Below are 12,431 nucleotides of genomic sequence, written 5' to 3' on the forward strand. Positions count from 1 at the left end.
GTCTTCTGTCCAAGAAGGAGCTGTGTCCCTTGGCTCAACTGCCATCTGCCTGTGTGGCTGGACTCGCCACCTCCCATCGCTCAGCTGACTTCTCTGCTCCTGGCGGCTAACTTCGCCACCATTTCCTCTCTATGATACTTCAGGGATTTGTGCGGCACCCCAGAAGGCTGTGGGCCTCTCTCCAGCCCACAGTTGCCCCATTATGTATCTTCATTACAACTTCACTCTGCTTCTCTTTATCTCCACTTGAGCTTGGAAGCCTCCTCCTGGGGAACTTGGAATTAGGCCGTTGCCTTTGTGTCACAGTGAGCCACAGGCCTTTGGTAGCCAGCTATAGCAAGCAGGTGATAAACTCACCCACATGCCCCTCTGCTTCCCCTCACTACCTATTCTGCACGTTTGTCCACAACCACACTCGTCCACCCACAGACATAGCATGGTCTAAGACTCTTTTTTAGAGGATTTTAAGGAAGGGAGTTGGAGATGGATTTTACTTAGTTCACAGAAATGCTTTCTTTGTGATTTTCTTCTTAGGGCCTTTGAGTCCAGGTAAAGTGAAAGGTCCCATATGTGTTTGCTTTGTTCCTATGTAATTAGTGACTTGTTTTCATCCCCAAATCTTCTTTGCACCAATGTCTTGTCCACGTGTCCTGACCCTGTGTCCTGAATTTCCATTTTTGCTTTGGGATTTAAGTTATTGTATGTCATGACAATATTTAAAAATGGAAAAGTCCTGAAGGAAACTTAGTGGGTTCTTTTCTTTTGTCTTTTTCTTTCTTTCTTTTTCTTCTTTTTTTTTTTCCTCCTATTTTCGAGGTACTGTAAATTGTCAACTAGGGATGCCAAGCAGGCTTGGTTCAATGGCTAAACCTCTTATTGTATTACAGTGTAATGCTGATCTCAGCCTGGTCTCCACGCCAGAGCACACAGAGACTTGAATAAAACTGTTATAATGATTACTTCTGGTTTGCCATGGTCCTTTGTAAACTTGTCCTTTCCCTTTTCTTTTTTAAATTAAGCCAGATGTCCAAGTAACTGGGCTGTTCCCAGAGAATTCTTATATGTAGGTTAAAAACCATGAGGAGAGACGGAGATGCAGAGAAGGGGCGGTGAGTGAGCAGACTCTCTGAGGTTCCTCAATCTCCCAATAGGACCATGGGACCCTTGAGAGAGATGCTGCTGTACCTGTCCAGATGGCTTGATTTGACCATAGGTCATGGATTTGGGTTTTCTGAGCCCCTTGTGAGTGTGTGTCACCTCCTGCTCCTTACCTCTATACCCTGGCCTTCCTGGTGAGGTTGTGGGGCTAGGAGGACAAACAGGAATGGAGCTGTCAACAGGTAGATGAGATATGCTGGCCGAAAGTCAAGGACCCCTGTGCTCTGATCCTCTGAATGGCTACTGTCAGCTGTGTGACACTGGGTGAGCCACTTCCTCTTCTTCTGGAGCAAGCTGGTCACAAAGCAGCCTTTGTGCTCCCACTGTCCATGACTTTGGGTTCGATGGGGATGAGGATAGAGTGGACAGGAAGGCTCTTGTTTGGGACCATTTTTCACCATTAAGTCCTCTACTTCATCATTCAGCGACAGCCAGAAAAATAGCTTCTGAACTTGAAAATTAAGACAGCTTTCTACTTTAATGCTGTGACCTTTCATTTCAGTCCTAACCTCTTTGCCTCATTTTCTGACACGTGGGGAAGAATGTCTGAGGTGGAGTTTTGTGCTGGATGCTTGGACTGTGTGCTGAATCTCAAGGTAAGTTTGATCAGGGTCCAGACAACCTTTGTAAAGCCAACTGGGCAAAGACAACATATTGACCAAACTCTGCTGGCGCCATATGGATAGGTGCATCAGCTGTTAGCATGGACAAGATTGCCGCATGCTTCTGGAAAGCCGTTGGTCATGTTGTCCTAAGAACTGTAACATGGGCCCAGTAATTTCTTATAATAACAACTAGCCCAGTATGCCAACAACGGCACTGAGACCCAAATTACCTGTGTTGGTCAGAGGTTTCAGTCCATGGTCAGCTGACTCCATTGCTGTGGCCTCTGGTGAGACAGAGCATCATTGTGGAGAAGGCAGTGGAGCAGAGCTGCTTACCTCATGGCAGCCGGAAGGGAGACAGAAGGAACAGGGGCCATGGATAAGGTATATCCTTCCAGTGACCTACTTCTTTTAACTGGGCCCTACCTCCTACAGTTGCCCCTGGCTCCCAATAATGCCATCAAATCATGAATCCATCAGTGGGTTAATCCACTGATGAAGATATGGCCCTCATGATCCAATCACCTTCCCAAAGGCCCTACCTCTGAACATTGCTGCTTCGGGGACCAAACATGAGCCTTTTGGGGATATTCCAGATCCAAACCATAACACTACATTATCTCATTTACAATATCTCAACATGCTTTAGAGTAGGCTCATTATTATCTCCATTTTATCTCCTCTTGAAGACAAGAGGATCAGAGAATCAATATGCCCAAGACCTAACTACTGGCAAATCATGGAGCTGGGATTTGTCTGATTCTAGCATCTACACTTGTGTCAAAAGAGTCAGATGCAGACAAAGAATTATTTACAAGTCAACCTGACATTATTTGTAAGAGCATTCAAATTACTATTAATGACTCAGGCATTTTTTTTTAACCTACCTCTACCCTCTTCTCCACTCAAGAATGTGAGAAAGAGAGCACAGCAGAACCAGAACGGCTTAAGAAACAGTCCAAATTCTTGGCCACGGGACTTAACCAGGTGTTGGTTAAGCACCTTCTGTTGTCTGGTGCCAGGTAACATTGGAAATTCATAGCTCATTCAGATGGAGCCCTGCCTCTCAAAGATCTTGTGACCTGATAGAGGAGACTAAAATACAAAGAAATCTGTTTAATGCAGTGTGGTCAGTTCTCATGCTGTATGCTCAGGGTGCTGTGGGAGCACTGTGGGCTGGGGTGAGCCTAAGCTGGGCTTCCCAGGATACTCCACGGAGGACACAGCACCTAAGTTGAGTCCTAGAGTATGGGGGTGGGGAGGGTGTGGAGGTGTGAGATGGTAAAACAGCTTGCCTCCTGTATCAGGTAGCGCACTTCCTTCTTTTAAAAAATGAACTCTCAATACCTCATTCTAGGTTCCTATCTCTGATTTTATTATCAACCAAATGAGCTATTATGTAGTCACTACCTTAGATTATTCAAGGATAATTAAGGGAACAGTGAAGTGGAAGTTAGAAGGCAGGATAACAAAAATCTTCAAAAACAATTTGATTCCAATTATATACAGAAAATATATTTCCATCTTTTAAAGAAAATACACTCACACTTGATAGGAAAAAGACAAAAGCATTACCTTTGTGGAGCAGTGTCGTGGATGGTTTAAAAATGTCTTCTTGGAATTTTTCAAACTTTGTTTTTAACAATGAATATTGGTTACTTTTTTTTTTCTTTTTCTTTTGGTACCAGGGATTGAACTCAGGGCCACTAAACCACTGAGCCACATCCCCAGCCCTTTTTATATTTTATTTAGAGACAGATTCTCTCCAAGTTGCTGAGGGCCTCGCCAAGTTGCTGAAGCTGGCTTTGAATTTGCCATCCTCCTGCCTCAGCCTCCTGAGCTGCTGGGATTACGGGTGTGTGCCACCCTGCCTGGCCTAGGTTACTTTCTTTTTATTTTATTTTTTAATATTTTTAGTTACAGAAGAACACAAATGCCTTTATTTTATTTATTTATTTATATGTGGTGCTGAGAATTGAACCCAGTGCCTCACACATGGTAGGCAAGCGCTCTACCACTGAGCCACAACCCCAGCCCCACAGGCTATTTTCATATTCAGCAAAACAATGGCAAATGAAGTGGTTTGGGGATACTTTTTTAGAATAGTAGGTTCCTCTACAGATGTACTATAGGCCCAGGCCCCTTGTTTTAAGGCTGTTCCTTGCCCTGAGCAAAAAAGAAGCGGCTCTAGAAGCCCTTCTCTTGGAAAGTACAACTGGGGCCACGGTTGGGCCAGCTTCTCAGTCCTGATGGAAACCCCCTCACCCTTTTCTTCATCCCTTCCCCCTCATGGAGAGATGGTGCCAGAATGAGTCACCTGCAGACTACAAGCAGAATCTGGTGAGGACACGTGAGCAGAGAAGGTTCTGAGGGAGGAGGAGCTGTGCAGGTCTCCTAGAGGGCACAGCTGGGTGGGAATGCCAGGTCCCGGATGGGAACATGCACCTCCACAAAAGGAGCTGATCTGGGCCTGTGTTCGCCACACCCTGTTTACTTGACTGTGGAATGTGCTTCATTCAAGGCTGGAACTGATGTGCTAATCCTCTGAGCCCTCCAGTCCCCACCTGATCTAGCCCAACTAGCTTAAGTTGGAGAACATGTTTTGGCACAGAGGGTGGGGTGGCAGTGAAGGGTGGGTGTCTGCTCTTCTGCCTGGCTCCTCCTCCTGGCACGATCGCACGCTGCCACCCAGTCAGGAGGACCTGTTATGCAGACCCAGGGTAAGGCACTGGACACTTTTTTTGATAGGGGCAGAGTTGGGACAGAAGATCAGCCTTAGGAAATCTGTATGCTCCTGGAACACAGGTCTGATCATGTGACACCCCAGCGCCCATCAGAGAGGATCCACACTCCAACATGACCAGGAGGGCGCTGCATGATCTGCGCAAACTCCTGTTATAATTTCCCGGCCTCTAGTCCTTGCCCAGCCCTAATACTGTGACCTTCTCTGCCTCCTGTAAGACTTGCTTTCCCAGGATTGGAGGCCTCCAGCTTGAGAGAGTGTTATCCTCCTAATGAGCACTTTCTGCTACCCACTCAGGTGTCTGAGCAGGCTCTAGCCTAATTAAGTGCTCACCTAATTAAGTGGTGGACTTTGGGGGAAAGGGACAAGGGAGAGTTGGGCAAGAGAAAGGGAAAGAGAAAGATGGAACAGAAGTCAGATTCTTCGGGCAGGGGATGTGGCTCAAGCGGTAATGCGCTCGCCTGGCATGTGCGGGGTGCTGGGTTCGATCCTCAGCACCACATAAAAATAAAGATGTTGTGTCCACCGAAAACTGAAATATAAATATTTTTTTTAAAAAAAGAAGTCAGATTCTTACCCGTGGAAGATGACAGTCTCCCTAGGATGAAAGGAAGATGTTTACCAAGCACCATGGAGACACCTGCAAATGGAAAGAAGCCCCGAGTGCCGTGGTTAGTGGGAGCCAATTAAACCAGCATGGACCCCCATCTTGCTCTAAGTGTTATGCAATCTGGAAAGAAAAGACATGGCCCTCTGAGCCTCTCATTAATATTTACTGAGGCCTACTCTCTGGGATGCAGGGTGCTGGCAATTCCAATTCTGCTTAGGGCAAGACATATTGCAGGTGAGGCCCTCTTAGGGGCAGTAAAGATGCATGGGGACTAGGGTGGACGGAGAGGCAGGCCTCAGCTACAAGCTTCCACCTAAAACCAATGCCTTTAAGCAGGTCACCACTGTGTTTTAAAACCTCTGAGAGTGAAGGAGGCAGAAAATGAGTGTCGCCTTTTTGGTGTTTACTATCTAGTGGGGAAAGGCACCAGTTAAGGCTCTGAGAATCTGTATGTAAATATCTGTAACTCTCCCTGTCCACATCATTCTGTGGAGGGAAGGAGAGAGATCAACAGATGGACAGAGGTGAGAAGTGATATCTCAGTTGAGACCTGAAAGGTGTGTAAGATTTAAATTGCTCCTGGGTGCTGATGATAATGAGGATTTTAAATATTTGGGAACAACCCATGTAAGTGTTGTTTGTTTGCTTTAAATCTTCTGCCATTCCTCACCTTGCAGGACACTTTGTTCTGATAGCTTTTTCTTATGAGGATTAAGGCTAGGTAATGACTGAGAGAGAAAAAGACATTTTTGCATAGGTGGCACATAGAGCAGGTTCTCCTGGTGAGGTACTACCTGCTCTATTTAATCTGCCCCAGCAGGAGGAAAATCGGTTCTCTAAGGAGACTTTTCATGGGGAATCAGGAAAGGGAATGGCCAATGGAAAATAACACGTGGAACAAGGGGTTTAGGAGGTGGCTTTCATGACTGGGGATATTTTCTTTGCACCTGTCTCTGAGCAAAAGATACTGAACTCAAAATATAATCACCCCTCCCTCCTTGCAACCACAACCTATCTTATGGGGGAGCTTAGCTTAGGAGAATAATGGTTTTCAAAGTTTGGTCCATTGATCCCTGAGGATATGTGAGGACAAAACTATTTTCACAGTAACACTAAACTATTGGCCTTTCGCTGTGTTGACATGATAGCGAAATGTCATGGTACCTTAGCACCTAACAGGACAATCACAACAGCCTGGACAGCGGTCCTTGTATTCTTCACCACCAGGCACTGCAAGTAATAGAGATGTCAGTCCACTGAAGACTATTCCTGATAAAGCAGTAAGTACTTAGTATTTCAATCACCTGACCCTCGAAATCCTGACCCCTGGCTACAGCACATACTTTTAATATTCACACCAAGCACTGAGGCTGCGTACTGAAGTGCAAGCCCGCCTGTAGGAGGAGCACCTATACTGATGGGCTGGTAGGCTGAATTGGTTGCTTTTTTTTTTTCATGGAACATTATTTTTACATGAAAGGATGATTATCAAGCAAATAATGGTTATTCAGACTCAAGTATTTGGCATATGTTTTCTTGAAAATGAAGAAAAACAACTATATTTGTTGTAAATGGTAAAAATCAGGCTTACAAGTGAAAATTAGCATTTGGGAAAATGTGTATGTCATGAGCTTGACGGTCTATTGATACTTAAAAGCCTTTTTATATCAGATTGTTAGTGATATCAGTGAATACCATTTTGTGGGTGTCATGTAATGTAATGGGTTGCTGTTGGGAAGATCTGCACAACTCTGAAAGAGCTAATATTTTCCAAATGACAACGAATGAAGTTATAAAAATCATACATTAAAAAATTCCATTCAGGGCTGGGGTTGTGGCTCAAAGGTAGAGTGCTCCCCTAACCCGTGCAAGGCCCTGGGTTCCATCCTCAGCACTACATAGAAATAAATCAATAAAATAAAGGTATTGTGTCCAACTACAAAAATAAAGAAGAAATATATTTTTTTAAAATCCGTTTAAAGACTAAGAGATACCAGCGAATTTTAACGTAGTATAAAAAGCTCACCTAAGCTTGATGAAACTACAACTTGTTGCGTTTTGTTGTCCTATCAAAGGATATCCACAATTATCTGAAAATGTAGTAAAACACCCTCCCTTTTCCATGAGAGGATTTTCTTCATATGTTTCTACCAAAATAAGATATTGAAACACTCTGAACATGGAAATCTAGGTATCTTTTATTAAGCCGGACAACAAAGAGATGTGCAAAACTGTAGAATAATGCCACTCTTCATAATTTTTTTTGTTTCAGAAAATATGGTTATATTTTTCATTAAAATGATATTTATTTAAAACATTTAGTGGATTTATTACTGTTATTTAAAAATGAATCAATAGCCAAGTGTGGTGACACATACCTGTAATCCCAACAACTGGGGAGTCTTAGACAGGGGGGTCGAAAGTTCAAGGCCAGCTGGGCAACTTAGTAAGACCCTGTCTCTAAATAAATAAATAAACAGATAAATAGGTCTGAGGGTGTAGCTCTGTGGTGCTGCCCTCACTTCCCGTGTGCAAGGCTCTGTATTCAATCTTCCAACACCAAAAATAAATAAATAAAATTAAATTACAAAAAAAAGTGTTTTGAGTTTTATTTTCGAATAGGATAAAGTAATGTGATAGCTATAACATATACATAGATGCTCTTTGGGGTCTTCCATAACTTTTAAGAGTGTTAGAACATTCTGGGCATTGTGATGCATGCCTGTAATCCCAGTAATTTGGGAGGCTGAGGCAAGAGAATCACAAGTTCAGAGCCAGCCTTAGCAATTTAGCGAGGCCCTAAGCAATTCAGCAGGACCCTGTCTCAAAAACATAAAATGGGCTGGGAAAAAATAACAGTGTTAGAACATGTGAAGTACCACTAGATGGTGCTAATGAGAATAAAAAGCAAAGTGTGTGTGTGTGTGTGTGTAAGAGAGAGAGAGAGAGAGAGAGAGAGAGAGGAGAGAAAGCATATAAAGTTGGTATTTGTGGTCTTAAGCTGTATAATATAAGATTTCCTAATATTAATGATACTTATAGAGTCTATAGGGGAAAAAAGGGACAAACCTGAACTTAATCATTAGGTTTCCACAATGTAAATTAGGCAGGCAAATATATGCCAAATAATATGTTGGGCTTCTGTTTTTTTGGTTACCCCCACTAACAGAAGCCCAGCACATTCCTTGGAGAAGCTCCCTGCAGCCTTGGAAACTAAGCAGATTAAACTGAAAGGGCTCAGTCTTTCCCATTTTGTGTTGCTAATAAGATAACATTAATCTCTGGGGTTTAAAAGTAAAATTTCGGCAGTTTTCCCTGGAAGGAGTGCTTGGCAGAAAACTTGCCGCCTGCAGCCTATTCACATGGGCCCTTGGAAGGCTGGGTGGGGAAGAAGTAGCTGGGGTGAGGGGGGGAGAAGCTGGGGTGGAGGTGGGAGAGAACTTTGGAGATGGCTTTGACTTTGTGTGAGGAACTAGAAACAGGAAAGTCTGAAGCCACATTTGTTGTCTCTTCAAAAGCAGTCTGAAGTAGCTGACAAAGGACAAAATTATCTTTCAAAGGTAAAGATTTTATTGGGCAAATGTTCTCAGAAGGGTCACCAGTAAAAAGACCAAGAGCTCAAACTCGGGGGCTGGCTAGATAGATAAATCAGCTTATGGGCTGCCAGAAAAGAGGTGTGATGTGGGACCCACTCCCTCTTCTGTAGGCCAAGGGTTGAAGTGTGTGTTCCTCTGATGTTTACTCATACACATTTTGGGGGACCTAATATCTGTGTAGTAGGCACTATGCAAGGTGCTGGAGTGTCAGCTAAGACTGAAATAGACAGGATTCTTCTCTCAAGTGCACCTGTTAGGAAAAAAAACAATCAATTCTGAAAATAATCTAAACATCCTCATGCCCATCCTCCCACGCCCACCCCCAGGCTTTGAAAGCTTTCCAGGTCCACTCGGTTTATTCTCTAATGAAGCATGGTCAGTACAATGGGCCAAGTTGAATGGCACATTTTCCATATGCAGATGAAGAGGCCCATGAGGCCAGGAGAGGCTCAGAGTGGGTTTGGATTCTGTTTAACCATGACTTCCCTTTTCTTCTCCCCTTCCTCCTTCCTTCCTGCCCTCCTTCTTTGCATAACACTCACTGAGTATCTACTAAGTGATAGATGCTGAGGCTTCCAGATGTAGCCTGGAAAGTGGAGCTTATAACCAACCACTGTGCAAACAACAACAAAAAACTACAGATTGCAGTTAGCAGGATTCAGGAGCAACTTTAGATCAAGAAGTTCAGATAAAGGCCCTCTGAAAAATGCATTTAAGCCAGGAGTCCTCAATATTGGCACGACTAGTGTTTGGACCAGACAATTCTTTGTTGTTGGGGACTGTCCTATACATTGTAGACTGTCTAGCAGCATCCTTGGCCTGCTAGATGCAGTAGCACCTCCTCTTCTCATTTGTGACAGCCTAAAATGTCTCTGGACATTGCCAAATGTCCTTTGTGGGGACAAATGAGTCCCAAGCACCATTGATTGAAGCCGAGGTCTTAAAGATGAGGAGTCCATCAAGAAAGGAGTACCCTGAGAGTCTTGTAGGCCATGGGAAAGAATTTGAACTTTATTCCAAGTAGAAAGTGATCAACATTTTCAACCTGGGGTGACAGTATCTATCGCTATCTATCCTAGCTGGTGACCTATGCTGGGTTCACAAATCTGACTACTCCAATAACTTAGGAAAATGGCCAATAAAGCAAGCAAACACAGAGAAGTACCTTTTCGATAATCTGGGACAGCTCTCCAAACTAAGGGGTCCATGGAAGGAGAGAGCCACTGGAATTCTTTATTCTTATATAAGGGACACATAAAGGGAGGTTCCATGGAACATTCTATCTCAAAAAGGGCAAAGGGGTAGAATTACAAAGGAACAGGTGAGTGTAGCTCAACCCCACAGGGTGCCACCTACTCCTGGAGCCACGCCTCATTATCTAAGCAGAGGTAAAGCCCAAGTTATTGCGGGGTGCAAGAATTATTCAATATCTCTTGCTCAGGACTTAAGGGCGTGTATTTCCAGAGCGGCTCCCAACAGTATCTGTTTTGAATTTTGCAAAGATCACTCAGGCTGTAGAGTAGAGAATGGGTTGGCTGGAGTGACAGTCATTGCAGCCATGGCCACTGCAGTTGTCCATCTGACGTTCAAGAAATAATAATGACCTGGGTTGGGGTCTTGGCACCAGACATGAAAATAAGGAGGAAGGTGTCCATCCATTTTGGAATGGAGCACCCAGGTTGTGCTGATGGATGTTTTTTCCACATTTTTTATTGGTGCATTATAGTTGTATTAATGATGGGATTTGTTGTTACATATTTTTACATGCACACAATATAACAATATTATGTGCTGATAAATTTGATGTGGAGATTCCATCCTTAAACATACACAGTGCCTCCTTTGTTCCCCAGTGATGTGGAAACATTTGCTCAGGGATTAAATTTCCAGCCTGACCATATTTCTGCTTGCTAGGGGCTCTCATAAAATGTGTAGTTGGGCTAAATGCTGTGGTGCACATGCCTATAATCCCAGTGATTTAGGAGGCTAAGGCAGGAGGATAGCAAGTTGGAGGCCAGCCTCAGGAACTTAGTGAGACCCTGTCTCAAAACAAAAAATAAAAAAAGGGCTGGGAATGTAGCTCAGAAGTAGAGTGCTCTTGGGTTCAAACTAAAAAAAAAAAAAAAAAATTGTAGTTGGGACTGGACTAATGTTTGATTTGAAAGGATGTGTGGAAGTGATTTCAGGGCCCTCAGTCTCCTGTGAATCTGGCTAATAGTGACACAGGATTGTTAAGTCCCAATTTCTGCTCATAAACCTGGAAAAGCTGATTATGAATGAAAGCTCATCCTGGTTCAATGCTGACATCTTATTTTCAATCTTGGTCCCCTTGGGACCCAGCTCCTCCAACCACACCTTACCTAACCTTCAGTTACCACTCTTGATACAAAATCTACTCACCAGCACCCACTCAGTCCTGGATTCTTATGCTTCTCGATTGAGAAAAAATGATAGGATGGTGACCTAGAGGTTCAAGCTGAGAGTAAGCAAAGCCATTGGTCCCGATGGTATCTGACCCTTGGCCTGTTGACTGAAGTTGGAAAGTGATTGGCAGGCATTTGAGAAGCAGGCACAGGCTGTTTAGTGATAGCAGTGTCATGGGGAAGTGGCGGCATGAAAAACTCTAGCAAAGTATTAGGGGCACAACGAAGGCTTTTGAGTTACTTATTTTTAATTGCAGAGAACACTGTTGCCAGGATTTTAAATTGTGGAACTGTAAGCACATAATTAAGCAAGAGGGTTCAGTTGGCACCATTTGGGATCCCAAGTTGTTGAGGCAGCTTAAGATAATGATCTTCTGATATTAAAATTCAGGAGTTGTGTGTGGAGGTGTCCCCAGCCCTATTTGTGTATTTTCCCTCTGGGGCCCCCAAGTTTCAGGTAAAAATAATCAGCCCTGTTAAGTGTGTGTGTGTGTGTGTGTGTGTGTGTGTGTGTGTGTGTGCGCGTGCGCACATGTGGTTTGTTTGAAAATCCTTATCTAGGTCTAAATCTGGCTGTGACCGTGATGTTCAGTTGAAGGAGGTTCTGGATCCAAAACAGATCAAGCATCTTAGCCCAATTATGAGCCATCTCCGTTATTACAAATGCTTCATGCAATTCCTTCTGCTTAAAATCATAGGATTTTTAGAGCTGAATATGAACATAGTAACTATGTTTCAACTTTCTTTGTGAGAAATCTGAGGGCAAGTTGCATGAACTGACTTGTTCAAGGTCACTCGGCGGATTGGTGGTTTTTGGAAATGACCAGAACTGGATCCCAGGCACAAGGCCCCTTTCTGGAACATCCCTGAGCCCCCCTCGTTTGGCTCTAGGGCAACCTCTTCTCCACTCTCTCCACCCTCCTTCCTTTCACCTGAATTCCCATGCTCTTTGATATCTGTGCTTGTTTTTCCAGTCTTTCTGTCAAAAGTGAGGTGACGCTGCTATAGAGGGTTCGTGGACAGAGAAGAGAACATCATAGCCCAGGTAACCAGAGTGCCTTGTGAAAGGGTAGCTGGCAGCTCACGTTTTAAGTCATTCCACCTTGGTGAAGGCCACTTACTCAGTGGATCGTAGTGGCCTGGAAGAGTTCCTGCCCCTCCCCAAAGTGAGCAATTTCCTCTGTTCAGCTCTGCCTGCACAGGCCTGTTACACCAGCAAGACCCTGTATGTTTACCTAACAACTACGTGGAGTGGAAGCCAACCCTTTCAAGTGATTTAATCCATCCTACATCATC

The sequence above is a fragment of the Urocitellus parryii genome, chromosome 6, assembly GCF_045843805.1.
Source record: "Urocitellus parryii isolate mUroPar1 chromosome 6, mUroPar1.hap1, whole genome shotgun sequence".
NCBI classification, from domain to species: Eukaryota; Metazoa; Chordata; class Mammalia; order Rodentia; family Sciuridae; genus Urocitellus; species Urocitellus parryii.